Source organism: Alligator mississippiensis, chromosome 16 (assembly GCF_030867095.1).
Source record: "Alligator mississippiensis isolate rAllMis1 chromosome 16, rAllMis1, whole genome shotgun sequence".
Classification (NCBI taxonomy): Eukaryota; Metazoa; Chordata; order Crocodylia; family Alligatoridae; genus Alligator; species Alligator mississippiensis.
In genome coordinates, this window is record NC_081839.1 from 21,425,082 (window position 1) to 21,452,872 (window position 27,791).

The 27,791-nt window shown below is 48.9% G+C and overlaps 1 protein-coding gene across 1 annotated transcript in view; it reads right to left on the reverse strand.

Annotated features, from left to right (window-relative positions):
* Positions 1–27,791, reverse strand: part of CDON (cell adhesion associated, oncogene regulated) — a 148,967-nt gene that overhangs the window by 121,064 nt on the left and 112 nt on the right. The gene's annotated exons all lie outside the window — the stretch shown is intronic.

Sequence of the window (27,791 nt, forward strand, 5' to 3'; positions counted from 1 at the left end):
ATAATTTGGCCCTCCTTGTCACAAGACAGGTTGGTTTAATCCAATTCAGATCATTCAGAGGGGATCTTGGAGACCAGGGTCTTTCCTTCTCTGCTTTGGACAATGGAACAGGAGGATTGTCTAGGGTTTACAGAACAGAGCTACAGGACAGGAAATCAAGGCAGTAGAGAGGCATTTCATAAGGCCATCAGAGTCAGTAAGTTGATTAAAGTGAGACGGGTAACTGCCTGCCATCATCTTCCCCACAGAGAGATTCATAGGTTTTTGGAGCAGAAGAGACTGGCAATCACTTCTTGTGTAAACCAGGCCAGAGGATTCCACCCAAAGGTTCCTTCCCCAGCTCCTGAGTTCTGGTTGAGCTGGAACAGCTCTTTCAGAAAAACGTGTCTTGATTTAAAGACTCCAATGGACACAGAATGCCTCCAGTGGAGGCAAGTTGTCCTCCTAGTTAATCACCCTTACTGCTAACTATTTCTCCCCTCTTTCTAGACTAAATTTGCCTGGCTACAGCTTCTCTATGGCAGGGATGCTCAACCTGTGGTATGCTGGCCAAATGTGGAGCCTTGGCCTTTGGCTGCGGGGCTCCCCACAGGTGGGGAAGTTTGGCGGTGGGAGGCAGTGCAGCCCCCTCCCCACTGCCACAATTCCAAGCCCTGTGGGGCAGGATGGAGCTGGGCCACGACCTCCCCTGCCCCCCTTCCCCCACAGCCAGATGGGAGCCAGGCCATGCCGCTTTCCCTCCTTGCAGCCAGGATGTACCCCTTTCTCCCCAGAGAGCTGGGCCACACACCCTCCCCCCTCCTTACAGGGCCAGGCCACAACCCCTCTCCTCCACCTGGTCAGGATGGGGCTAGGCCAGGCCTCCTTTCTCCCAGGGGGCCAGGCAATGCCCCCACCCCATGAGGCTGGTTCCAGACTGGGTTACACTCCCTTTTCCCAAATCTCCGCCACAAGTCAGCTCATGCCCCCTTCCCTCTGTGCACTGCCCCCCTCCCCACTCTGTGCAGCTGGATGGGGCCCCCCAGATCTGGCTCGCGGAGGGACCAGACACTGCCCATCCGGCCTATGGGTCACTAATCTATGGGATCTTTTTATTCCTAAATGCTAATCAGGTGATGCCACGCTGATCTCCATTATGCCAGTGTAAATTGGGAGTAACTCCCATGACTTCCAAGGACTGACTCTTCACTGCTGTGTAAAACATCAGAATCTGGCCCTTTTCTCTACCAAAATGTATATACACCTAATACATTCCAGTTATTTCCATAAAATGCCAAGAAGTGTCCTGCCAGCGAGAGTTACTTAGGACCTGACTGTCCCCTTCTAGCAGCACTAAACTTGTATAATTTCATGAATCTCAATGGACATGTTCTTGATTTACCCTACTTCATGTGACAGCAGGTTGGCACTCTAGTAATCGATCTGATTTTGTGATCAGCATTTGTAGCATGGGGATAATTTTTGGTAAGTCACAAAGAGCAGGAGCTAATCTGAAGCCTGGCAAATCAAGCTAATTAGAAATGCTAGGAAGCATCCTAGGGTCGGGGGTGAGGGAGAGGAAGAATGAGACTTTGCCATATTTGTTTAAATAATGTTCGCACTGAGCAGTGTGCCTCGCCCCCTCCAACAAGCCAAGGTGGTTGTAACAAATCAGAAGTAAATCTAATTACTGGAAGGGAGCAGGGCCATGAAAGTGGATGAAGTCATATAGTTTCAAAGGCACAAAATGACACCCAAACAACAGGGCGCCTTCTAATCCTTTTACAAAGATGCAAATGGGTAAATTGGACTCCACAGTAAGACTGGTTGCTTTGTTTAGTGGTGATTTAATAAACAGCCTCATTGAGACAGTAAGACTATGACCCACAAACCTCCACATTTTGTTGCCAGGTTTCTGGTAGCTTTGGGCAACCAGCTCATTTTAGGGTTGGCCCCTGGTGCTCCTACACTGGTGAATGTGGCAAAAGGGCTGGACTTTCTACTACTTAGGTCAAGAGATTTGATTCTGTAGCAAAACAGTACTGTGAAATGGCATGTTTGCACTCTGGTCCAGAGAATCAGGTGCCATGGATACAGGTCTCAGGGCCTGTCAGTTCCAAAAATACTTCCTCTAGAGGCAAGCTGTTAAAAATCTATATCCCCAACTCAAGCTGAGATCCACTGCTGTCCAAACTCAGTGTTAGCCCAACAGGGTGGAACTCCATTAAGTCTTCTGCACTGAGTCACAACCCAGGCAGCTTTAATGAACTTAAGCAGAGTTACACAATGCAGAATGCAAGCCCTTGATTTCAAGGATATTGTGCCATGGTTGACTCTGGACTGAAGGTGCACAGTTGTGTTATGAAGGTAGTTAGTTGTGCTGAGGCAGGTATCCAGCCTAAGGAGTAGTTTGGCTGGATACATTCAGTCTTTGCTCTTAAAACAATTTCATATCATAGTAGGCAGTTATACCACATTGGGGCATTTCTTCTCCCCTCAGCACTACAGATTTCCATCATGTGCTCTGTTCAAGCAGTTACCTGGGGTTTTGCACAGGAGCATGAATGAAGGGTGTGATTCTGATGTGATAGCAATCAGGGGTGACTCTAGTGCAGATACTCTGGTCTAGTGTACAAGTGATGTGAGATCAACATGAAATAGCAATAAGGAGTGAAGATCAGGGAGGAGAATTCTGTTCAAGTGGGAGGCCAAATGGTGCAAAGGTAACAGGACACAGCTCTCTCCTTGGGCTTAAGCCTCCAAGATAGGTCATGTATAAACCATCTGTTCTTACATTTATATATGAAGGTGAACCTGCAAGAGAGCCATCTGTCATCTCCAATATACATATCATTCCTCCTGTAAGTGCAAGGAGCTCTGGGGACTGGAGGAGTCCAGGCTAGCAGAGAGGTGGGTCATTTTCTCTGTATATGATCCTTGGTGGTTCTGCTGCTCTTATCCATGGAATTCTTTGCCCTTCACTTCCATGACTAGAAGCACCTAGCATAGCCCCCACATCACAGCCAGGTGCATGCTGCCATTCTCTGGGAATAGGTAACAAGGAAGGCTGCAGGCTAACCAGAAGATTTACAGCTGTGATCCCTGATCCCCCAAATGCCATAAATCCAGTAGGAAAGGGGATGGCAGAAGCAGTTAGTTCCTTCCTGTAACAGGGAGCCTATAGCTCCTGTTGCTTTAAGAGGGAAAATCAGTAGTATACAGCAGTCAGGCAGCCAAATGAAGGTTAGCTGCAAACAGACATCTGCTGGGAAGAGCAGTCAGCCAGGTCTGACTGCTCATGTAGGTTCCTAGCTGAGATACAGGACCTCCATCTATCCCAGGAGGTGTACAGCCCCACCAGGGGAGACGCCTTGTTGGACCTGGTCCTGGCCACGGGCGACGACCTGGTGAGGGGTCTGCGGGTGCTCGACCACCTGGGTGACAGTGATCATTGCCTGCTGGAATTCACCATCCAGCGCAAGGTGGCAAAGGCCTGCAGCAAGGCAGCAGCCCTGGACTTCAGGAGGGCGGACTTCAACAAGGTAAGAAGGATAGTCGGGGAGGCACTGAGGTCCTGGAGGGGAGAGGAGTCAGGTGTCCAAGAAGAGTGGTCATTCCTTAAGGAGATGATCCTCCAAGCCCAAAGGGAGGTAATCCCAACACGGATCAAAGGGGCGCAAAAGCCCCCATGGCTCACCAAAAGCATACGGGAATGTCTCCTAGCTGAAAAGGAGGCGTACACCCAATAGAAGGGAGGGGCCATCACCAGGGAGGACTATACCTCTGTTGCTCAGGGCTGTAGGGTGGCGGTCAGGAAGGCCAAGGCGGAGATGGAACTGGGACTAGCTACCTGGATCAAGGGCAACAAGAAGTCCTTTTCTAAATACATAGGGGTCAAAAAGAAGGTACCAGGTAACATGGGGCCACTTCAAGACACGCTAGGAAATCTGGTCATCGCACCAGACAACAAAGCTAACCTATTTAACAATTTCTTTGCCTCCATTTTTCTGAGCAGGGACCGAGTGACCCCCCCCACCCCCACCGGGACCCCTGTAGGCCCCGGGGGAGGCACACCCAGGCCTAGGGTCAGTGAGGACCTCGTCAGGGAACTTCTGGAGGGACTGGACATATTTAAATCAGCTGGTCCTGACGATCTCCACCCCAGAGTGCTGAGGGAATTAGCAGAAGTCATTGCAGGACCCCTGGCACGGCTTTACGAGCACTCGTAGTGCTCTGGTGTGGTGCCAGAGGACTGGAAAAAGGCCAATGTGGTCCCCATTTTCAAAAAAGGGAGGAAGGAGGACCCAGGAAACTATAGGCCAGTTAGTCTTACCTCGATCCTGGGTAAGCTTTTTGAGAGAATTACCCTGGCGCATGTCCGCGAGGGGCCAGCAGGGGAGGTTATGCTCAGGGGCAACCAACACGGGTTCATTAGAGGCAGGTCCTGTCAGACCAACCTGGTGGCCTTCTATGACCAGGTCACAAACTCCTTAGACACAGGGGTAGCAGTGGACGTAGTCTTTCTGGACTTTAGGAAGGCCTTCGACACTGTCTCTCACCCCATTCTTATTAAAAAATGTGGGCACTGCGGCGTCGACACCTACACAGTTAAATGGGTCAGTAACTGGCTGGAGGGCCGCACCCAGAGAGTGGTGGTGGATGGGTCTTATTCAACCTGGAAGGATGTGGACAGTGGGGTCCCCTAGGGCTCGGTCCTTGGGCCTGCACTGTTCAACATCTTCAACAGCTACTTGGACGCGGGTGTAAAAAGCACCCTGTTCAAATTCGCAGACGACACTAAGTTGTGGGGGGAAGTGGGCATGCTAGAAGGGAGGAATAGGCTGCAAGCGGATCTAGACAGGTTACAGGGGTGGGCGGATGAGAACAGGATGGGTTTCAACACTGACAAGTGCAAGGTACTGCACCTAGGGAGGAGGAACCAGCAGCATACCTATAGGCTGGGGAACTCCCTTCTTGTCAGTGCAGAGGCAGAAAAGGATCTTGGAGTCATTATTGATGCCAAAATGAACATGGGCCGACAGCATGGGGACGCAGTCAGGAAGGCCAGCTGCACCTTGTCATGCATCCTCAGATGCATTTCAAGCAGGTCCAAGGAGGTGATTCTCCCCCCTCTATGCGACACTGGTCAGGCCGCAGTTGGAGTACTGTGTCCAGTTCTGGGCACCTCACTTCAGGAGGGATGTGGACAATATGAATAGGGTCCAGGGGAGGGCCACTTGCATGATCAGGGGGCAGCACGGCAGGCCCTACAAGGAGAGGCTAAGGGACCTGAACCTGTTCGGCCTCCACAAGAGAAGGCTGAGGGGGGATCTAGTGGCTGTTTACAAAGTAGTCACAGGGGACCAGCAGGCACTGGGGGAGTCCCTGTTCCCCTGAGGACTCCCAGGAGTGACTAGAAATAATGGTCACAAGCTGGCAGAGGATAGATTCAGACTAGACATCAGGAGGCGTTACTTCACTGTCAGGGCGGCTAGGATCTGGAACCAACTTCCAAGAGAAGTGATGCTGGCTCCTACCCTGGGGTCTGTAAGAGGACGCTGGATGAACACCTTGCCAGGGTCGTTTGACCCCGGTACTCTTTCCTGCCATGGCAGGGGGGTCGGACTTGATGATCTGCTCAGGTCCCTTCCGACCCTACCATCTATGAAACTATGCCGAAGCAATAGAGCCACTGCTACAGCAATCATTGTAACAACAAGCTGCTCATTAGAATGAGAGAAGCAGCTGTGCCAAGGCTAACAAGCTACCTTACCAGAAGTGGGCAGGGGGGCGCACATACCCCTATGGCTGCAAGTGGCAGGGGACCCTGTGGGCTATTGTGGGGCAGCATGTGTCTGCTCACCCAAGATGCTGGCCTGGTGCCGGGCGGCAAGGTGGCAGGGGCTCAGTGCAGGGCAGCAGGAAGAGCAAGAGGGTGGGCAGTAGGGCTGTGCAAAACAACACCATTTTGTTTTGGCTTCTGTTTCACCGTTTCAAAGGGACAGTGTTTCGTTTCGTTTCGTTTCATTTCATTTCGAAGCACTGTTCCATTTTGTTTCGTCATAACTGTTTCTCTGTTTCAACACGTTTCAATGTTTTGCCCATAGGCTATAATGGGGAATCATGAAAATGCCTATAACTTGGTCATTTCTTGCCTGATTCAGATGAAAATTGTAGGGATGGTAGGCCCTTCTGAGGGCATTAAGCCTGCCAAGTTTCAAGGAGATGGTTGCAGGGGTTTCTGGGAAACTGCACCTCAAACTGCTAAAAGCAAAATTTGTATCACTCACCGGGCAGCAGCAGCCTCCTGTCATCCCTCGCACAGACCTCGGGACCTGCGCCCCCCAGGAGGGCTGTGGAGCTGTGCCAGACTCCTCCTGAGGGTGCAGACCCCAGATCTGTGCACGAGATGACAGGAGGCTGCCATTGCTGCTGCTGTTGCTGCCTGGGCCAGTGGCTCCCCGCTGCCTCCTGTCACCGCACTGAGGTCCATGGGGCTGGTGGGGCCATCAGGAGCACAGCCTTGGCTTTCACCCACCTCCTGCCACCGGGCTGCTTCGAAACTCGAAAAGTTTTGAAACTTTCAAAACATTGTGAGTGTCCTCATTTTGTTTCGAAGCTGTTTCAAAGCCTTTTGTTTTGTTTTGAGCTTGAAACGCATCGAAACAGCTTCAAAACAAAACACCCCTCGAAATTTTGCACAGGCCTAGTGGGCAGCAGGCAGAGCTGCCTGCACAGGAAGTCCAGCCCCAGTGGCAGGACATCAAGTGCTGCCTGACCACCTGCGCCCTCACCCTCCAGAGTGGTGGCAGTGGCTAGGGGCCTGCAGATCAACTTCCAGGCTCAGCAGGTTGATGATGGAAAAGCCCTTGGCAGTCAAGGCAGGGCCACCCAGCCATGCCACCTTCTTGCTGGGCATCTCTGCCTTGCCCTTGGCTTGGCCCTCAGCGCCCTCCTCTCAGCCTGTCACACTGCCTGGCAGTGCCTACCACTGCTGCCACCACCACCTGGGTGCTTTTTATCTCACTGCCCTGGCCAATTAGCTCCAATCAGCTCTGGGTATGGCTGGGGGTGAGAGGTGGAGGGGGGGCTGGACCCTGTTGCCAAGCCCCTGGGATTAAGTGCTACTGGAGTCCCTCAATAGATCTCACCCAATACAAGCAGCACAGCAGGGTAGGGCATTTGTGTGGGGGGGGCGGGGGGGGGCCTGCCCCCTGACTACGGTGCCCTGGGTGGTCGCCCATGCCACCCACCCCTAAGGATGGCTCTGTATCACAAAGCTCACTTTCACATTGCAGTCAGTCTAAAGGAGGACCCTAAACAATTACTCAAGATAGAAGGAGGTTTCTGAGAGCTGCTTGGAGAATCTGGATTGGGCCAGGAGATCATTTCAGCTTCAACCCAAGGAGAGATGAGATTTAGATTGGATCCTACCTAGCTATTAATGCAGGGGGTACTTGGAAAGGCCCTAGGGGGTATGTGTGGGGATGGAACGCTGCTACCTACCACCCTGTGCCACCACCTCCCAAGGACAGGGCCGGGGGGGCGAGAGCAGCGGCACCCCTCTGGGCCACACAGGCACTGCCTGGCTGGCTGGACATGATGGGGGTGGGGAGCTTGCATGCGGCAACCACTGCTGCCACCCACCACCCTGCATTGCGGCCGCTCCACATCCAGCTGTGCACCGCCCTCCCCTACCCCACCGCTGCGCGTCGAGCTGCTGGGGGTACACTTATTAAAAAGTTTGAAAACCCCTGCCTTAATGAGTAATATGCTTGCAGTGCCTTGGATTTCCAAGTGGGTGTCAAATGCACTAAGTAATGTTAACAAACCTCATCCTCCAACATTGTAGATATATTTTATTTCCAAGTATTATCAAAAGGAAAGCTGAGAAGTGGGGGAGGGAGAGGATATGAATTTCCAAGGGCGACACAAGTCAATGGCAAAGCTGGAGGTTGTTTAGTGATAATGGTTTCAAAGGCACCTCCGTGGTTGAGCAGTGAGTGGCAATGGATTCACTCCCCTGTGGCTCCGGAGTTGAAGCTGAGCTGCAGGGGGTTAAAGAGAGGAGCTTGCCTGTCTAGAAACCCTGGATCCAGCCCATGGGTTGATGCCTACCAATTGATTGTATCTGGCTGACAACTGCTTCCATGGTGCTTTGCATGTGGCTGAGTCCCACCTGCTCCTGCCCAACAGCTCACCCTGGCCAATGTGCACAGCTTCCTGGCAGGGGTGCTCCCAAAGCAACTGTAGCTGCCCTGGTACTGCTTGGCTCCCTCCACCTCCAGCAGTTCCTCCTCCTCCTGCCCCTGCCACTCTGGGCAGCAGGTAATGCAAGGAAGCTGTGGGGACGAGTGCCAGGCAGCAGATGCCCAACCAAGTTGGGGAAAAGCTGCAGCCAGGCAGCTCCTGCCCCAACACTTGGGGTTCCAGGGCCAGCTCCCAGCTTCCTTCCATCCACTCGGGAGTGTTTCTCAAACTTTTGATGCCTAGTGCACACTTTTTTTTTTGTGGATTATATTTGGCAGCGCACTTTACTCTTACACACACACATTTTTAGGTGTAAGATTTACACATTGGTGCTCAAACCTTTGACCCCACAGGCCAAATGAGTGGTGCTGTGTTGGTTTGTGGGCTGGATCTGGTCTGTGGGCTCAATCCTGCTTGGACGTTTGGTGGCATAGAATCACAGAATGATAGAACAACTCTTTAGGAAGGCACCTCAAAGGAGGACAAGGACCAATGGGCATAACCTAATAGAGGGTAAATTCAGGCTAGACATAAGAAAAAACTCTCTCTCTGTAAGGGTCACCAGAATCTGGAACACACTCCCAGCAGAGGTGGTGCAGTCACAGTCCTTCGAGGTGTTCAAGATGAGGCTGGACAAGCAGCTTGCTGAGCTTGTCTGAGCCTAATAAATTCCTGCCCATTTGATGATCTTACAGGTTGGAGCTGCATACACAGGCCCAGGAGAACAGGGCATTCAAAGGGCAGCCTCCCATCTAATTAAGACCCTAATCATTTAACAACAAGGCATGGCAGAAGAGAAAGGCGGGCGGTGTTCCCAGAGGCAGGTGGGAGACAAGCACTGTGGCCTGTCAGGGAGTTCCCACTTTGCCACACGGTGCCATCATGGTTAGTGTCCACCAATGCTACATTGCAGTAATGACAAGCTATGTCACTGTAGCTTGTCACTACAGTGATATAACAACTTGTGTAGATGTGCCCAGCATGAATTTGGGGGAAGAGACTGCTTTTCCTTTTGAAACACAAAAGACAGTTGGAAAGCTCCAAGTGGTAATAGAAAGCAAATGGGCACTAGTCAGACTGAGTTAGAGTCTCCTTCTGAAAAGAAAACCAGGCTGCCTGCAGACAGCCCCACTCCTTAGCTCTCTCACATTAATTCTGGGGAAAGGGGAGGGACAATTTACCATGTAGAGAATAAAAGTATTAAACAAGAAGGGTATGAAGTTAGCTCTGTGATTTTTCTGATTCAGTTCTGGATGCAAAAGGTAAATCAATGCAGAAGCAGCTTTCCCTCCCTGGGCATGGTTAGTCTTCAGGTTAAGGTTCTACAAAGACAGGGGCTTTGTGTGATTTCATCTTCTCTGTAGGGGCTTTCACAGCAAAGAGGCTGGATCTTAGAAATAGATTCACAGATCCTGCAGGAGAGACCACGAAGGCCCCATTGACTCCTGGGCACTCCTATGGTGCAGAAAGTATATCAGTAGAAGAATAATCAGTGTTGTTAGTATAAAGAACTATATGAGAGAGAGAAAAAGAATTTATCCTAGAAAAGAGAAGACTGAGAGGGGATTTGAGAACAATCTTCAAATACACGTAAAAGGTGGTTATAAAGAGAATGGAGATACACCAGTGCTACTCAACCTTTTTGCTTGGTTCCGTGGGCTGGATCTGGCTGGTGGTCCCAATCCAGTGTGTGGCAAAGTGGGTCTCCCCAACTAGCCACAGTGCTAGTTGCCCTACTTGCCTTTGGGCACACCCCCCACCTGACTCTCCTGCCATGCCTTGTTCTTAATTAATTCAGATGTTAATTAAGGCGGGAGGCTGCCCATTTGTGCCCTGATGCCAGGGGGCGCTATCTGCAGCTCCGTACCTCCCCTACACCGCAGCCTATGCCTTGCAGATGGCATCCAGGTGTTACAGTGCTCCTGGCCTATAGCCGGACCAAGGTTAGGCCTTGTTGTCAGGCCTCAGTCACACACACATTCATACCGCCCTCCTCTCACTAGGGCCTCTTACACTCCACCCACTCTCACAGGGTCTTTCATGCACCAATGACTCATCCTGCCTTGCTCCCTCTTGAAGTAGGCCCCTTAGGCCTTAGGCTTAGCTAGTCCATTCCTTGGGTGGCAGATGTACCATCTTTTGGGCCTCTCCCAAGACCCTCACCGGGGTAGTGGCCAGCCAATTACCCGACTGGCCGACTGGGTCTAAGTTTGCTCTGGCCCCTTCTGGGGGCAACCCTATATATATATATATATATATATATATATATAACGTACTGCGCCCTTGGCCCTCAGCCCTCCGGTTGTTCTCCCCCACACTGGGGTATCTCATCTCTGCCCCTTTTCTGGGGCTACCCCTCACAAGGGCATTCTTATCCAACACCATGACTGGTATCCCAGGGTCTCACAGGGACTCTCACTCCCCACCTGGAGCAGCATGACATTGTGCTCTCTATAGGGCTTGCTTTTGACCCACACAGCCTCCCAGCGGTGGAGGACTCGCCCCTCTCTCTCAGGCTGAGCCCCCTCCACTCGGCCTCTGGCCCAAATTACACCTTCTGACATCTAGAAACATACCTTGGCCTAACCCCCTTCACTCGGGGCCACGGGGCTTCCCTCCCCGGTGGGCTCAGGTGGCCATAGCCATGCCTGGCCCCAACTACTTTTCTGAAGGGTCTTGCACTCCACAGGGCTCAGGCACCCATAGCTGCACCTGGCCCCAACTGGCTCCAGTGTTATGCAAACCCACCCGAAGGTGAGGGCTAGGGTTAAGGCTCCCCGATCCGCCTTTCACCAGGGTGATCGCTGGCCTGGCATTTTCTGGGGGCTCCCATGCCAGTGAGAGCCCCACTAGGACACCCACTCCCAGCACGGGGCAATTTTAGGTTATGCCCAGGACCAGGAGCCTCCTAGCCATCCCATACAGCTCCTCCCTTACCTCCAGGATGATATATGAGGCCTTGTAGCCAGGTGAGGTTGCAGCCTTCCCTGCCAGCTGCAAAATACTCTGCTTATATAGCCTGAATCTAAAATGGCTGCCGCAATCAGGCACCTGCTGGCTGCCTGGCTTAGGTCTTAAAGTGGCAGGCACCAACAGTGCCCTGCCATACACCTTCCCCCTTAAAATGGTACCTGGGGGAGTTTCCCCCTACTGCTCCTCCAAAGCAGGCTCACCTCAGAGCCTGTGAGAGCCCTCAAGGGGCAAGCACCCCCAAAGGTGCTCCACCACACAGTGCTCAAAGCAGCTGGTGCAGGTTCCCATCTGGCCGTGCAGATGGAAGTGGGGGACAGCCTGGCCCCAATCCAGTTGCATAGGGAAAGGGGCTATGGCCTGACTCAGATCCAGCCAAACAGTAGGGAGGAGGCAAGGCCTGGCACAACAGAAAGGAGGGGGCTGGAGCTTGGGAATTTGGCAGCTGAGAGGAGTGGCATTATTAATTGCTTATGCTTCCCCACCACCAAATCAACTTGGGGGGAGCTCCATTGACCAGATGCCATGGCTTTGTGGGCTTCAGGGTGAGTAGCTTTGAGATAAATTTTCTCTGCTACAGTTAGATAAATAGTCTAAGTTGAAGATTAGAAAGAACTTTCTGACTCTGAAGGTAATCAAGCACTGGGACAGACTGCCCAGAATGGTTGTGGAATGTCCATCCCAGGAAATTTTCAAGAGACACTTGGCTGGGATGATTTAGTTAGGGATGATCCTGCCTGGAGCAAGTGCTCGACTAGATGCCCGTGTGATGAGTCTTTTAGCTCTACTTTCCTATGATCCTATGGTTATGTGTGTATATGAATGCACATATGCCTCTGTAGATTACTGAGGAAGCTAATAAAAATATTTGTATTGCCCTTATGTCCAAAGATCTCTTTATAAATGATAATGAATACATCCTCCCATTCCTTCAGAACAATGCGAGTCCATGGTAATATGAGAGACATAAGAGATCTTGCACCTTCTGGGATATTCAGTATTGCACAGCATTGACTATGGGTTAATTTATCAATGCAAGTTTGGAAGATCAAACCAGCACAGTCTATTGATTAGAACTATGAAAAGCCATAACTAGTATATAACATAAAACATGTCATAAAGCAATCTTGGACTGTTGGGGGCTGCAGAATATTCTTATGGAACAAGCTCTATTAGACCTGTTTACAACATAGTATCTTGTAGAATTAGTTCTTATACATGTGCTAATCGGAAAGAAGACTCCAAACATACCACAATACCAGGTCCACAAGTCACTTTTGTTTTTGGGTAGAGGAATTAGATCCTTACCAGACAATTCCCCCTCAAGGTAATTAGATTAATAGCCATTCAAAGTTCAGCTAAGCTATGGCACCATAAGTATAGTAACAAAGCACTATGGTACTTTGACTAACTATTTAACATAGCACTACAAAAGCCTTCTCTTAAGAAGCACTGACACTAAAACAAATATTGACAGGGATGGATCCAGCAGGGGGTGCAATGTTGCAGATGCTCCCCTCCTCCCTTTGATTTCTGCTCCCAAATTTTAAAACAAACTGCATGGCAGGTGCAGTGGTATTTCTATTCAGGCAGCTGAGACAGTCAATTGATTTTATGACTCATTATCTCCCTAATTCCTGCTAATCTCTTTCCACTCCACAAGTGTTTTTTTTTTTTACTTTCTATCCTTTTTATAAAAAAAAAAAAAAAAAAAAAAAAAAAAAAAAAAATCTTCACTTTCCACTATTCAAACTATCCTTGCTTCTGCAATATAGCTGTCTTTTAGCCATTCCTGGTCATGTCTCTCTTCTATTTCACAGTCCTGCAGGCTGTTTTTAGCTCTAGGTACAGTCATAACTCAGGTGTAATAATATTAGCTCAGGTGTAGAAATGACTGACAGCGAAGTATTGGAGACACCATCAAGATGCTCAAGAAGGCTAGATTCTGTTTTATGAATCTGAACAAGAGATGGAAAAAGGAATCAGAACTCATGGTAAATGTAGTTGGTCTAATAAGATATTACCTCTACCATGAGTTCTGATTCCTTTTGCCCCTAGATCAATATGGCTACAATCTGAATAAGAAATGTACATTTAACTATAATAACCACAGCAATAATGACAGAGTATACTTTGACAACTTTTACTATTTTTTGCCTAAATTGTTGCAGTTTTTAAAATGTAATATATAATCTAGCAAATTAGTGCACATTCCAATAATTATTTGGTTTTTGCTTTGATCTTAAACTGAATAATATAGTGATAGGCCCCTAACATACTAGTAAAGCTTCAAATGTCTCTTTAATTGGAGAAAATATTTGCTTTGTTACATATAATGATGTGCTACACCATGCATACCCTCTTCAAAATCCTAGATCCACCCACAAATATTGAATATTATATATACCAAGCTTTTTGTAGCTATATTCCTGTCTTACCACAAACACTCCCAACTGTATTCCTCTTTCACACTAGAGCCATTTTAATTCAACTGAGTTTCCTTCCATTTCCACCAGTTTCAAGGATTCTGGCTCCACTGATTTGGAATAGTTGGACATTTCAGAGTTGACAGTTAAAATGTGCAGACTCAATATTAATTGCATTGCACTCTTTGGACTCAAGTGACTCAAGTATTTTATGCCTTATTCACTGTGCTGGTCACTTCTAATTACCAGTCCTACACTGAGCTATTCTGGGATTGGCACCTGGAGCAGTGATTAAATCATCTAGTATATCTACCAGCTCCATTTCCATGGTGATGCGTGCTACAGAAACTCAAATGTTGAGTTAGGAACAATGAAATCACTCAAACACAAAATGTAAGATTGTCATGATCTTACCATGCAGACAGTTTTCCACCTTCCTGCTCCTTCGTCTTTATGGGATTCCCACTCAGGGACTGACTTTGGTCATTTGGCCTGTGATAGCAGATACTTGGGCTAGTTTTGTGGAGCTGACACATGTATGCAGATGGGCGATTCACTGTTGTGTGCATGTTATCACACGGCTGGTTGAGTGGGCAGTAGGTTGTATTATTACTCTTCTTTAACAGATAGGGAAATTATTGTCATGTTTACATCATGTTAATTAGCCCACCTATAGCATCACAGATACAACCTCACTGCTTCTGGTCTAGGAGGGAGCCCTCCTGAAGCAATATGATGTGCTTGAGGGCATTACTGTTGGCCCTGGACATGACCTGAGATATTTAGGGTGAAATTTACTTGTATGCAAAGGGCCTGTGGAATATTTGTACATCACATGTCCTCAAATGAGGGCTCAAGAGGGACATGGGTGGTATGCTAACATTGCACTGAACACTTTACATGGTGTGACTCAGCTTCCAGGAATCCCTTGGTGTTACCCATGGTTTGTACTAACCTCAACTCAACAGCACTTGGGAATGGGATTAAACTTTCCCATATTTTCTCTTGGGTTCAGCATTCATCTTCAACCTTCTTGTATCTTATTCATTTTCAGAGCTTGACTGGCAACCAGTCTCCTGGCCTAACATTCCCTAGCTTGAGTTCTTGTTTAAATATTGTAAGTGTCCAGGTCCTTCTCTCTGCTCTCATTTCCTTTGCCTGTGAGAAGAGTTCACTTGGATTTACTTTCCACTTGTCTTTCCAGAATTCATGTAGGTCAGCACAAAGAGTCACCCCTTGTGCAGTAAAGTTGAGCCCAGCTACTTGGCTGTCTCTTTCCGAAAGGGTGTTGACAAATCCCCCCAGACTTTTCCTGGACACTTTCTCACAAGAGCAGCACCAATTGCAGCCAAGGTTTTTTGAGGTTATTGTTTGTTTGGGGGTTTTTTTTGTTTTAATTTTTTTATGATCATAATGTGCAACAGTTGAAAAAATAAAATTACTATGACAGCAGAATAACAAGGAAAAGCAAATACTGGAGCTTTCATTCTAGCACCCGGAGGAACAATACATTGCTCAGATAACAGCACAACCTGCCCATATAACATCTGTGGGATGGGAGGGAGAGGACTGCAGGGCTACTTCCCACCCGCCTTTTGGGGGTTGAGCCTTGGCACCCTATTGACTATGTAGATGAGACTTGGTTTCACAGAGATGGTTGAATGAATTTGCATCTAATTTAGACAGTGGGCTCCAGCCACATTGAAATGTCTCTGAAGAACCTAACTTGACTTCAGAGTTGAGCTGTTTTTTAACATCACCGTCACTGCAGGGAGCAGTAGGCCAATAATGCTGTTTCCTAGTGATTTGTGATCGTTGGTATGACACCATCCCACATCCTCACACCTCTTAGTCTCTGCTCCCTCAGAGGTTTTTTATTAGATCTCCAGTCTGATTTTACTTTTTTAAAAGTTTTAATCTGAATTCAGTTTTTTTCAGCAGAAATTACAATCCCTGCTCCCACAAAAAATCTAACAAAAACCAGCAAATTTCAGCCAAAAACTAAACTGTGAACACTGAAAACCTGACCTATTGACATTTGAAAATTCTGCCATAATACTTCATTATGAATTCTAGTTTAGGTGCTTCAAGCTCTTCTCTTCTGTAGGCCATTAGACTATAACGTAACATTACAGGAGTCCCAAACCAGAGTGCATCATGCAAAGGAAGGCTGGCTTGCAATAGCAGTCAAGCAGAAGAAAGCAGATATAAGGCAAGTCAATTGTAACTCTGCTGAGGCACCCTGGCAACACTGTAAAATAAGGAAAAGTGGGTTGTGGTCAAATGTTTTTAGATGTTCTCATTTTCAATGAAAAATTGACATTTTACGTGGAACATAGACAATATTATAACATTTTTTGCTCAATCATCTGTAAAGCAGCTCTGACATAAGATTTGCAGCCAGGCCTAGTAAAAAACCTTTTCCATGTTTGACCTGTTCAAAATTCAGTCTTTCCAATGGTCTCAAAAACAGTGGTACTTTTGCCTCCCTAAATACTTTGGAGAGTCAGTTCACCTGAAATAAAGCCAAAGTTTTCACCCTCCCCACCCTGTATTCCGAGTTCTCTTTCTGATGAACTCAGCAACTCAGAGTAGGATCTATTTCACAGGTGTCTTGAGAATCCCAGGACTTCCCAACACAGAAGGTTTATGAGTGTGTTTAAATTACCCCAATTCGTTCTATACCTCTCTGCACCAACTGGGTCCATGACTTGTTATTGACAGTGCACAAAACTGTCTTTGCACCCAGAATGTGCTCCGATATCTGCCTCCGGGTTAAATAAGCCTATTGCCCTTGTGGCTTCACAGAATAAACTTTGCCATATGAATATAACCTCACTCAGCAAAGAACATACAATGACTAATATTTAGGTCAGTTCTAGATTGTTATATATATTATTGGCCTCACTGGTTAGGGGAGTCAGATATTACTTCAATGCAATCCTGTTTATTTACCAAAAAGTCACATAAACTCCCATTTGCCTCAACATAATAGTAACAGGAGGCAGCCTCCTCATCCCAGTGTCCAACTCTGTTCCTACAGTGAGTCCTGTGCCCGCACAAAGCCCTGTCCCACTGCTCCCTCCCAGGCCCATATTCACTCATCACTGTGTGTTGCCTTTCTTTTCTTTTCTGCTCCCAAATATCCAGACATTCCCAGAAACCAATCAATGCCCTAAGCCCTGTGTTTGTAGTCAGTCTCTGGGAAACTCCCACCCCACAAAGAAGTTACTCTGATCTGCCTTGCCACATAGCTTGTTTCCGCCACCCCTTATAATTGAAGTTCCTTTCGTTTCCTGGCAAATTGCAATGCCCCTCATTCAGTTTTGAAATATCAAGGCTTCTCTGAAGCCTTCTTGCATTCAGCAGCATCACTGGAGCCAAATCCCAACCAAAACCTGGGATGGAAATATCTGGAATTTGGGGAATGTTTGGGCCTGGAATCAGATTTTATAACTTGAAGCCCATCTATGATATCAGGACAAATGTTAGTGGCCCAACCTGAGGTCTGGAAGTCATGGGAGTCTGCAAGCATTTGGGTCATCCCTGCTTCTCTCTGTTTAGAGTTAGACTAGAAGTGCCCAGACAACAGCTGTGTCTGCCTCAAAGCACACAAAATGGTAAACCCCACTAGACATGTTCTTCTTTCTAAAAAGCAGTGGACTTAGTGGCAGTAACAGACCCAAGGGGGGATGCTGAGGGGACTACTCCACTCTCTTGGAATGGGGCCTCCATCTTCCTCTGGTGTATTAGACTGGGCTATTTTTCTGGGTACTGCGATTTCTTGGGTGTCCTGTTTTTGTTAAAGTTGACAGCCAGTGCTAAAACAGAACAAACACATCACAGCACCACAAATGAAGTGATGAGGGTCCCATCTCAAGGGTTTAGTTCTGTACTAATGCCAGACATTTTCTGGCCATGCACCCCAATGCCCAGAGCAAAGTGAGCCTATAACAAAATTCGTATTGCAGCCCTCATCAGGAGCAGACCTTTCCTTCCCTTGTCTGACTGACCTTATTACACTACAGCATATCATGCCCCTCAACCTCCTGCTGTTGGCTGGCATCTCCTTTTAGGTGCTCCAGGAAGGCTAACAGCCTCCCATAGCACTGAAGGTTAATGCTTGCCTTCCTAGTGTATGGGGCTCCAAGGTTTTCAGACATGCCCTTTCCTGTTTTACGCGCTAACAGCATGCTGCCATGTTAGGAGACTAGCGAGTGACTTTTATTTACTAAATTGTTCATTTATTTGCTTTCAAATATCTGTCAAGTGGGGATTTTAGAGAATCTCATGGAAATTCTCCAGCTTTTTGGGGTTGTCAGAAAGCCAGTCTCTTCAGACAGCTGCATTTGGGGCCAGTGTTTTTGTCACCCCTTTAGAGATTTATCTTTTAACTCTTCTTTTCCTTGGATGCGCACGTTTCTTCTACTAGAGCCCAGTTCTACAATTGATGTTACCTTACTTAGGGCTTTCTGGGGCTGATTGTGCCCAGACATGCAATGTTGCCCTGCTGATGAGTCTCTTAGAAGCAGGGTAAAGAGAGAGTCCCATCACTTGATCTTATACCAATGGGGGCTCACTGCTCAAGGAGAGATCTGAGGGGCATTCACAGGTTATGTGATGCATTTCTCCAAGGCAAGAGCTCTCTGCTGCAGGATTGATGGCAGCTCCCCTCTAAGGGACCACCGGTGGCCACAGTGACTACACAATGACACCCTCCGGTAAAAAGGAAGCAAACTCCATTTGACTCGCCCTGTGCAGGTCAAAGCAAACCGACTTAGCGTAGAGTTTGATTTGTAAGCCCTTCCAGTATAATATTTCTGGTGTGGTTATAGATAGACAGCTTGCTCTGAAAGAACTCTATGGAGGCATGTTCACCAGGACACTCCAATACAGACGCTTTGTGTGTCCAGAATGGGGTCAGGGCAGGGCAGCGCAGCTGGAGCAAATGGGGGAATCTGGCCCATGATTTTTTTAACCTGCCATTGCCCATTCAAATAAAGTCCATGTTCAGGCTCTCACAAAGCTCTCTCCTACCATGGGGAGCAAAGGTGACTGGTCTGCAATGGATTGTCAGAGAACCAGCCTGTCACACAGGGGCTGGGAGTGCAGCACTGCTGTCCAGCATTGCGCCCAAGTTGGAGCCCTGTGTTTTCCACCCAGGACTCATCTAGTGTGTCCCAATGGAAAGCGAGCAGGTACATAAGTGCTTTGTCCTTCCAAGGAGGGACATGCCCCCTCAAGTCATAGCGAGGATAATTTTTCTCCGGATGACCCTCTATTTCAGTAATATGATCGTTCTGTCATGGTTCCAAGCACTGATTTTGGCAGAACAAAGCGACAGTGCATCTTTCACTCCTCCAGCCAGGGAATGCAGCTGCGGGTCAGAGCGTGACCAATCGGGAATGAACATTTGGAGCGCATCTAATGCAGTTTGTACAGGGAGCCTTTCATGCATTCATGGGAGTGAATCCCACAAAGCAGAGCTGACATGGCCCTGCTCCTCCAACTTTGATATCTCACACCCTGCTCTGGGATAATCCTGCAGGACCTGATCAGCGTGGCTGAATAACAGCAGTGTCCCTGCCTGAGGGTTTTGCACAGAAAGCTGCTCCCAACAGTCAGTATGCCTCTCCCTGCATTTGGTCCTGTATGTCCCAAACTGGCTCCCCCTCCACCCCCTCCCTAGGAGAAACAAGGAGCCTGAGAAAGCGCCCAGCCCCAGCCCAGCCAAGCAATGGAGCGAGCTAGAGTTTGTTGCAGTGTTTCCGCTACCTTCCTGGGGAGAGCAAGATTGATGAGAACAGGAGTCTATAATCAGCTCGATACGACCCCATCCTGTACGATGGGGGCCTCTTAAAGAAACACTGTCACTCTAGAATTAATGATTTTTTTGTTGAGGGGCTGGCCTGCCATCCTTAGCAATTTAAAAGCATGCTGCCTCACAAGGCCACTTTTTAATTAGCCAGCAGAGGGGGCGGGCTTTACACACACACACACACAAAATAATCAATTGCAAATTGCCAGGCTGGAGCAGCATGGGGCGGCCGGGGGAGGCACGACAATGCCACTGCTCTGCGCTCCCCATTGCCCTGTCTCGCTCCCCTGCCTCTGGGAACGGCCTTGGCAGGGCCGGCTTGGCCACAGGGTGCCCGCCACGCCCCATATGCGGCGCACGTAAAACCGCCTGGTGACATGGCCTTTGTTCGCTACGGACAGGTCACTTTGTCACTCCTGAGAGCGAGCTGTAACGTTTCAGCAGATTGTAAACGGGCGACGTAAATTTCCTGGCCCCTCCCCCTGCCGAAGCCCTCCATGGCCACGACAACGTTCTCCTGGGGCTTGTATGTGGAGTTTTGTGTTTCATGACCTGCAAGGGCGAGCATGTCTGAGGACCCTCCAAAATGAAAGGGTTTCAGCATTCCCACTGGGAAGAGGAATATTATTGCTGGCTCGCTGCCTGTTACATTATGGCATTCTTAGGGGAGAGATCTGATAGCTTAATGATTGAAACTTATATTCTGCCTTGCTATTGGGCAGAGAGGTGGTGGTGGGGGCTGTGCTTATGGGGTCAATAGATCTATCAGTTCAGCCTTTCTTTAGGTTTTAAACATTTGACATGTGGAATATTTTCTGCAAGCAACAGGCTTTCATTTCAGGAGGTGTCACCTTTTCAAATCCTCCCTAGATATATTAAGGTTAATATCGGAGACAGCAAGGTCTATAAAACCCTAATGTAACATTTACGTGCTAACGGCTTCTGTGGTAGCAATAAAAACCATATCAGTCAAATCATTGGTGCCTAAGAAAACACAGCTGCTTTCATACTGTACCAAAGTACTTCAGCTGGAAGATTTATCATGGCTCTAAAACCCTGTGGGGCCAAGCTCATTGCTGGTGCATATCCCCTGTCTGCATTGGAGATGAATTTGGGCCAATATTTTTATTTATATGCTTGCCAGATATTTCTGATGAATAAGAAATAAGTGGGGATAATAGCCTTCACCATTTTGGCCTTTCAAGGTGCTCTGGCCGAATATTAAATAATAAACTCTTCCACCTTTGACTTGGGTCAGCAGCATCATGCCCATTGTACAGACAGGGAAACCAAGGCACAGTGCAAGGCATGGAGTGGATGGCTAATCAAGGGTAGAGGCTAAATTAGAACTTGGCACTTTCGGCTTCCAAGCCTTTGCTCTACCTACTAGACCCTACAATCTCACTAGAGCCTCCCTCTTGCCAGGTGCATCCCGGGACCGTTTGTCCTGGAGACACACACATCTGTCTACAGAAGCTCAGCTCACTGAAGAGGAGAGCAATCTCCAACCTCAGATATGTCTCAGCCTCTTCTTAAGTGGAGCAGAAATAGTCAGCAGGGCTAGCCTCAGGCCTGCGCATGTAAGGAAGGCTTCCATTCATATACACAAGCACAATTCTAGTTGGAGGTGTGTAGAAGCACATCCTGGGAACCACAGGCTGGACTGCAGTAGCCAGCAATGTACATGTTTGAGCCTGGGGTTACTGCACCCTTGTCAATGTATTAAGCAATACTGGAGGCACCACTCCTTTGCCAGCTCTGGATTCTGAGCAGAGGCTCTTGAAATGGTGCACATACTACAAGACCGCAACCAGAGTGATGTCTGCTTGGAGAAGCAGACCACACTTTAATGGCAAAAGTGATTGCCCTGACTGCACCCATTAACTCTGGCAGAGGGAGAGCACATGCAGGCTCTCAAGTGATGCTGTAACAGGGGGCCTCCTCAGGGCCAATCTCCATGGCCTGCCCACCTGTTCTTGGGCCAACCGCCTGCCTTCTCGCTCGCCCGCCACTCCTTGATGTCAATTGATTCTCTAATTGATGTCACTCAAGCGGGAGACTGCCCATTTGGTGCCCCGATGCCAGGGGGCGCTCTCTGCGGCTCCTTTCCTGCCTAATACCGCAGCCCAAGCCTTGCAGATGGCATCTTGATGTTTACATAATCACCGGCCCCACGGTGGGCCCCCAAATCCTCCTAACAGGACCCCTCCATGATCCCTCCAATCAGACAGCCTCTCCGCCTTCATTCAGGCTACTAGCCCCCCAAAACCATTTTCCCCTTTCAGGTGTGGTTCCCCCCCCGGGACCTCCGGCTACCAGCCCTGGCCCACCTCCAGGCCAGTCAGGACACCAGGCTCCCGGCTCTTGGTCATCCCTTGCGGTGGGCCCCTGGCCCTTTTGACCCTCCTGGTCCTGGCCCCAGCATGGGCCAGTCGAGGGTACTCTCTTGTTCGGGTCGGGTCTCTAGCCCCTCACTCTCTCCCAGGGTCCACCCTCTGGGCCCTTCACAAACACAGGGTTACCCACCCAGTGGTGGGGGCTAGGGGTTAAGGCACCCTGACCCACCTTTCACCAGGGTGGTAACTGGCCTGGCATTTCCTGGGGGCTCCCACGCAACTGAGAGCCCCACCAGGCCACCCACTCTCAACAGGGTGCAGTTTTAGGTCATGCCCAGGACCAAGGAGCCTCCTAACCATCCCCTACAGCTCCTCCCTTACCTCCAGATGATCTCAGCAACCCTCCAGCCAAGCAATATTGCTACCTGCCCTCCAGCAGCCAAACTGCCCTGTTTATATAGGCAGTCCTTGCCTCCAAAATGGCTGCCCTTGTCAGGCACCTGGTGGCTGCCAACTCCAGGCCCTTAAAGTGGCAGGCACACACAGCGCCCTGCCACAGATGTCTACTGCTTGTCGGGTGCCAGGTTGTTCTCAGGCCCTTGTGTGGTAGGACAGGCCCATGCAGAACCTGGAGCCGTACAGAACGGACCAGCTTCAGGGTGCATTACAACGTTGAAGCCCAAGAAAGGAGGCTGTCATGACAGGAGCCTGGGTTTAAATTAATGAGAACTTCTAGCCCTTTTCATCCAGAGAATGATGTCATCATCTACAGCCCATAACATCACCACAAAGTTACACAGGAGAAACTGAGGCACTGAAAGGTGAAGTGATTTGCCCAAGGTCACACAGCAGGCCAGGGATAGGCCTGGGAATGGAAACCCTAGGACTTCTGAGTCCCAACCTTCTGCACTGTGCACTGAGCAATACTATCACCAATGTTTGGCAGCATGATCTGTTATTATAAAACTTAGGTGCCAAGTGGCAGTAATATAACCAGGGCCACTATGCTCATGAATGTCAGTGCTTGCTGAACCAGAATCAAAGAAGAGGTGTTCCCTGGTCCAGCTGATCCAATGCTGTAGGGAGGGGTCTGGGTAGAAGGAGCTGGATCCTGAATTCGCTCGAACTGGAAGGATCTGGGTTGGAAGCTTCATCTCTAGGCCATCTCCAGTGTTTCCAGTATAGGTGGCCCATGTTTTGCCACTGAAGGAGCTGGTGCCTTTGTCTTTCCTTTGACAGGTAGGGTGGGACTCAGTGTAATGTCACTAACAGCAAAGGAATTACATCAAGGGCCAACTGGGTCCACAGCATGGCTTGCTCTTCTATTCCCCATTCCAAATCCTATTGTTTGACTAAAACCTCATTACAAATCCTGGGGTTCCCATTATTTGAATCTTTGAAAATGAGCCTGCATGGAGCTCTGGGCAACACAGTGGGTGCGTCTACATGAGACTTTTACTGCACAGTTGACTAATTAAGTGTGCAGTAAACATCTTGGCATCGGCATGTGTGCCCCTGTTAGGGTGCACAAAACTCAAACTCCGCAGCAACATAGTACTTCTAAAATACAAGCATTACCCTGCTGTGGAGTTTTTTTGTTCACAGCAGCACACATGTAGATGTTGCCCTGGTTGGCTGGGGCACAGGGCACTTCAGTGTGGGGCTAGCTGGCAGGCAGCCCCCGTACTAAAGCACCCTTTTGCTTGAACCAGGCATTCTGCAGCACGTGAAACCCAGTTGGAGCAGCCCTGCTCTGAATGGGCTCCAGGTGCTGCAAAGCAGTTGGCTGAGGCATGAGAGTGCTAGCCCCATGCTGAAGCACCCTCATGCCTCAGCTAGCCCCTCTGCAGCACATGGAGGCTAGCAGGCTGACCTCCCAGGTCCCCTGCCCTCCCAGGCTGCTCCGACAAATCCAAGTAATATGCTCTAGAGTTTTTGTTCCTAGGCGCACATTCAAATGATGCACTCAGAAGCAAAGAACCCTGGAGCAATAAGCTCTGGATTTTATTCATGCACATTAATTGCATATGTATACGTGCCCAGTATATGGAACAATCCAGGCTATTTCCCAGAGGGCAAGGGCAGGCCCTAATTTCCTTTTTCTACCCCAATTACCCATTATTCCTGTAGCAGCCATAATAGACACACTTTACTGAATGAGAATAAAAGAATACTCCCAAAATGACTGCAAGGTTTGAGGAAGATATGGCTTAAGCAAGGGGCCAGGGGCCTAGAACTGGATCCCTTTGTCCCTCTGTGCCTTAGCTTCTTCATCTGCACGATACAGGTAAAGCCCCCTCTGGCACGTTTCTACCTGGTGACATTCTGCATTAACGTACAACCCAAGGTGGAGGCACCAGCACATTGCATACCCAGGCCCTTGGAGCATCAAAATGGCTCTCAGTAATCTTCCAAGAGAACGCTCCTGCACAGATGAGTACAATCTGCCCCCTGCAGCCTGCCCTGGATCCCCACAGCACAGGAAAAAAGGCCTGGCAAACAGCCCTTACCCCATGCAGCACTGCACTGCCAAATACTGCCTGCAAATGACATTTCATTCCACTCCTTAAAAGCTTTTAGCTGATCACTCTGGTGCGATAACATATCAGGTGATATTTCATACATGCCGGGCCTTTCCTTAATGTACAGTATACATATGAAGTGCTTTTTTACAAGCATCAAGGGCTCAGAGCCCTATTGTTGGAGAAATTTAGAAAATGATGCCCAGGACACATTCCTGCAGCTGAAATATTCCAGATGCTGAAGGCAGAAAGGTTCTCCGTAACAAGTTTCACCCTTCACCTTCTTAGCCCCAGGGCTCTGCTTCTCTGGACTGTAGCATGAGTTACTATATTGCAGGCAGGAAGGAGCCAGCTGGAGGCAGACACAACATCTCCAGACCACTCTGAAGTACAATACAGGACAATGAATTGCACGAGCAGAATGTGTCTCAACGTAGCTGGAGTTACTGGAATGCTTTTGCCTCTGACCCTGTTCTACTGAGGGTTAGCCAGTGCAGTGAGCTAAAGTCTAGACTGGCTTCTGCAGACCTGCCAGATCTCTTGGAAACTGAGGTATCTGGCACTCAAGAGTGAAACAATATTGCTTGTGTATTAATATGGCTAATGAAGACCCAGAACCCCCTGAGAAGTAGGTTTCAGTGGGGGAAAGTGAGCCAGAAAGGGACAGAGATTTGCACGGACTCACAGAACAACTTAAAGCAAAATCAGAATGGGCACTGGAGCTGTGACTACCAGTCTGCTGCTCTGACCAATGGACCACACTGCCTGGTAATGAACACTGTGACAAGGTTGGCTAACAGCCTCAGAAGCTGTGAGGGCACTTGTTTGACAGAGACTACTCCCCTGTCTTTATAACACTGCTTTGTGCCCAGAGATGCTTTAAGCATCAGGCTAGGGTAGACGATGCAAAGTTGATAATACCAGAGCAGTAAATCACCAACTCCTGCTGGCGCCCAACCCTGAGCACAGAGGAGACCTCCAGCACTGGAGAGTTTCATCTAGCCGGGGCTCACAGGGCACTGAAGGTCAGAGTAGAGCCAGCCCCTGAAAGTCCATGCTAAGGAGGATTTGGCAGGATGCTGGGAAGAAGAGAGCTCTCATAATGGTTTGCTCTGCTGCCTGCTGTTTTCATTATGAGACGCTCTGAGGGGCGATCCGAGTTTCTCTTTGGGAGCTCTGCAGGCCAGGAACAAAGGCCTTGAACCCTCAGTCATTTCCAGTACAGCGACTGGGGAAGGGAATTGTTATTGTAATGAAGTGGCTAGCCCCCACTTGGGTTGCAGGTCCCGTACCCATTGGAACAGCCTGGAGGATGGGGTTGGCTGGGAATGAGGTGGGGAGACAAAGGTGTTACCCTGTCAGGAACAGGAACAGGAACAGAAAAGCAGAATATTGGTCAGAATTAAGACTGTGGGCCAGTCCCTTACTCTGCAGGGCAGTAATTAGATGGGCTCAGGGTCCAGTTGGATTTCTCCATTGCTGCCAGTCACAGGGCTGTGCACCTAGGCTAAGTACAGACAATGAAAAAGCCCTAGGCTGAACCAATTCAATCTTCACAGGTTAGCCTAAACTCCGTAAATTGAACCAATAAGCAAGTGAACAGATATTCACTTTTGATTCCAGAAATGCAACCACATGCCTGCAGTGTCCCAGGCCAGAAGCTGGGGGGCGCTAGAACCCACCTCCCTGCTCGGTTGGAGCCAACCACTTGGGCTAAGGCTAGCCTGCCCACCCTGCAAGTGTGGGGGTTGCTGGGGAGAAGCAAAGCATCCTGGGATGCTGAGGGACTGTGAGTTAACTTGAATCCAGAGGGGATCTGGGACAGAAGTTCAATAAACCGATTTAATCTAAATCAGTTAAATCTGATACTACATCCATCCAAGTTTACCTTAAATCGGTTTCTGCCATTTTGAAAGTGATGTATGTGTATTGAACTGCTGTTGTATTACAGATCTGAACCAGTTTCAAGTAACTTGTACTGACTTATGTGTAATTTCTGTCCCTAGCCCTGATGATCTGGCTCTGTTGAGAATGCTCCCCAGGAATGTGAGTGACATGGTGTAGACATACCTAAAGAGACCTCAGAGGCTTTTGTGGAGAGATAAGGAAGCTGACAAGAAATTCTCCTAGGGCAAGGATGGGTTCACAAGTCATGCTTACATCTGGCCAGCCAGGACACTCCACTTTGCCAGCTACCTTCCTTCCACCCACCATGGAGCAATATGGTCTCTGGCCAAGGATAATAACCCATCCCAGACTAGGGTGCTCTGTACCTGCCAAGTACCATACCCCTTTATTCCAGGGCGCTTGGGTGTCCTGGGTCATAGGTAGGAAGAGCCAAAATCAGGTTCTCTGCTCTGAATCTTATTCCTGTCTCAAAGCCCAATTAAAACTGTTCTTTGTGTGAGTCTGTAGCATGGCAAGGAGTTGTACCTGTGTTAGGTCGCAGTGGGGAGCTGAGCTCCATCAACCAGTCTGGTCTTAAAAGACTACTAGCCCTGATGGAAGTAGCAGAGATGACCTGAGATGAATGTACTCAAGGTTCAGGCACTGCAAGGAGGGAAACACGTGTCTGGACCCCGCTGCCCACAGTGAGAGTATTACTGCAGAAAGGCCATGCAGTTCCTGGGGAAGGATAAATGCCTGGCTGAAGTAAGATGGAGCCAACTGTGTCATGACTGCTGTTGATGCTATCCTGGGGACAGGTAGACCCAACTGACTGTTTGAGCAAAGTTGGCCCACAGTACCAGTACTGCTGCTCTGATTTTGGACCTTGACCTTCCTCCAGGTCAAATTGTATTCTATCCCCCAGGTGTTTCTTGCCATAGATGATCCGAGTTTCACTCACTGCTCAACTTCTATTTCATTTCCTTATCTCCAGAACTGCTTGGGGTGCATCTGTCCTGCAACTCCCACCTGGTTTCCCAGAGCAAACACAGACCCAAGCTGCTGGGACCCGGTGGTAGGATTTCAGTAGCCTCTTCTCAGAGGTTCATCTCACAGTATTCATTTATCATTAACAGAGAGGGAAGGATCCTGTTTGCATAGCCCTGACTCCAGAGTCAGCAATTTACCCAAGGTCAGGGAAAGGGCCTCATGGACTCAGTCCTCTTCCATTTCTAGGGGCCTCATCTGTATCAACAAGCAAGGAGTGTGCACACTTCCCCACAATATCACTGACCTTGGCCCAAAATGCTTATTGCTAGATAATTATCAGCAATTACCACTTGTAGCCAGGGAGATCATCAGTTTCCCTCCCAAAGGGCAGGAGCACACAGAACAGATTTCAGGGGGGGGGAAGGTGGTGGAAGGAGGCGGAACAGCACAGGGAAGTCCTGTAACCCACCGGTGAGCGTGCACTACAGATCCACATCTGCACTGATCTACAGCAGATATGAGTCATTACAGCCATCAGCTCACTTTGCAGCAGTCCTGCTCTTAGATCTGGAGGGTCCTTGTGTCAACCCTATGATAGCTGCTGCTCTCGTTC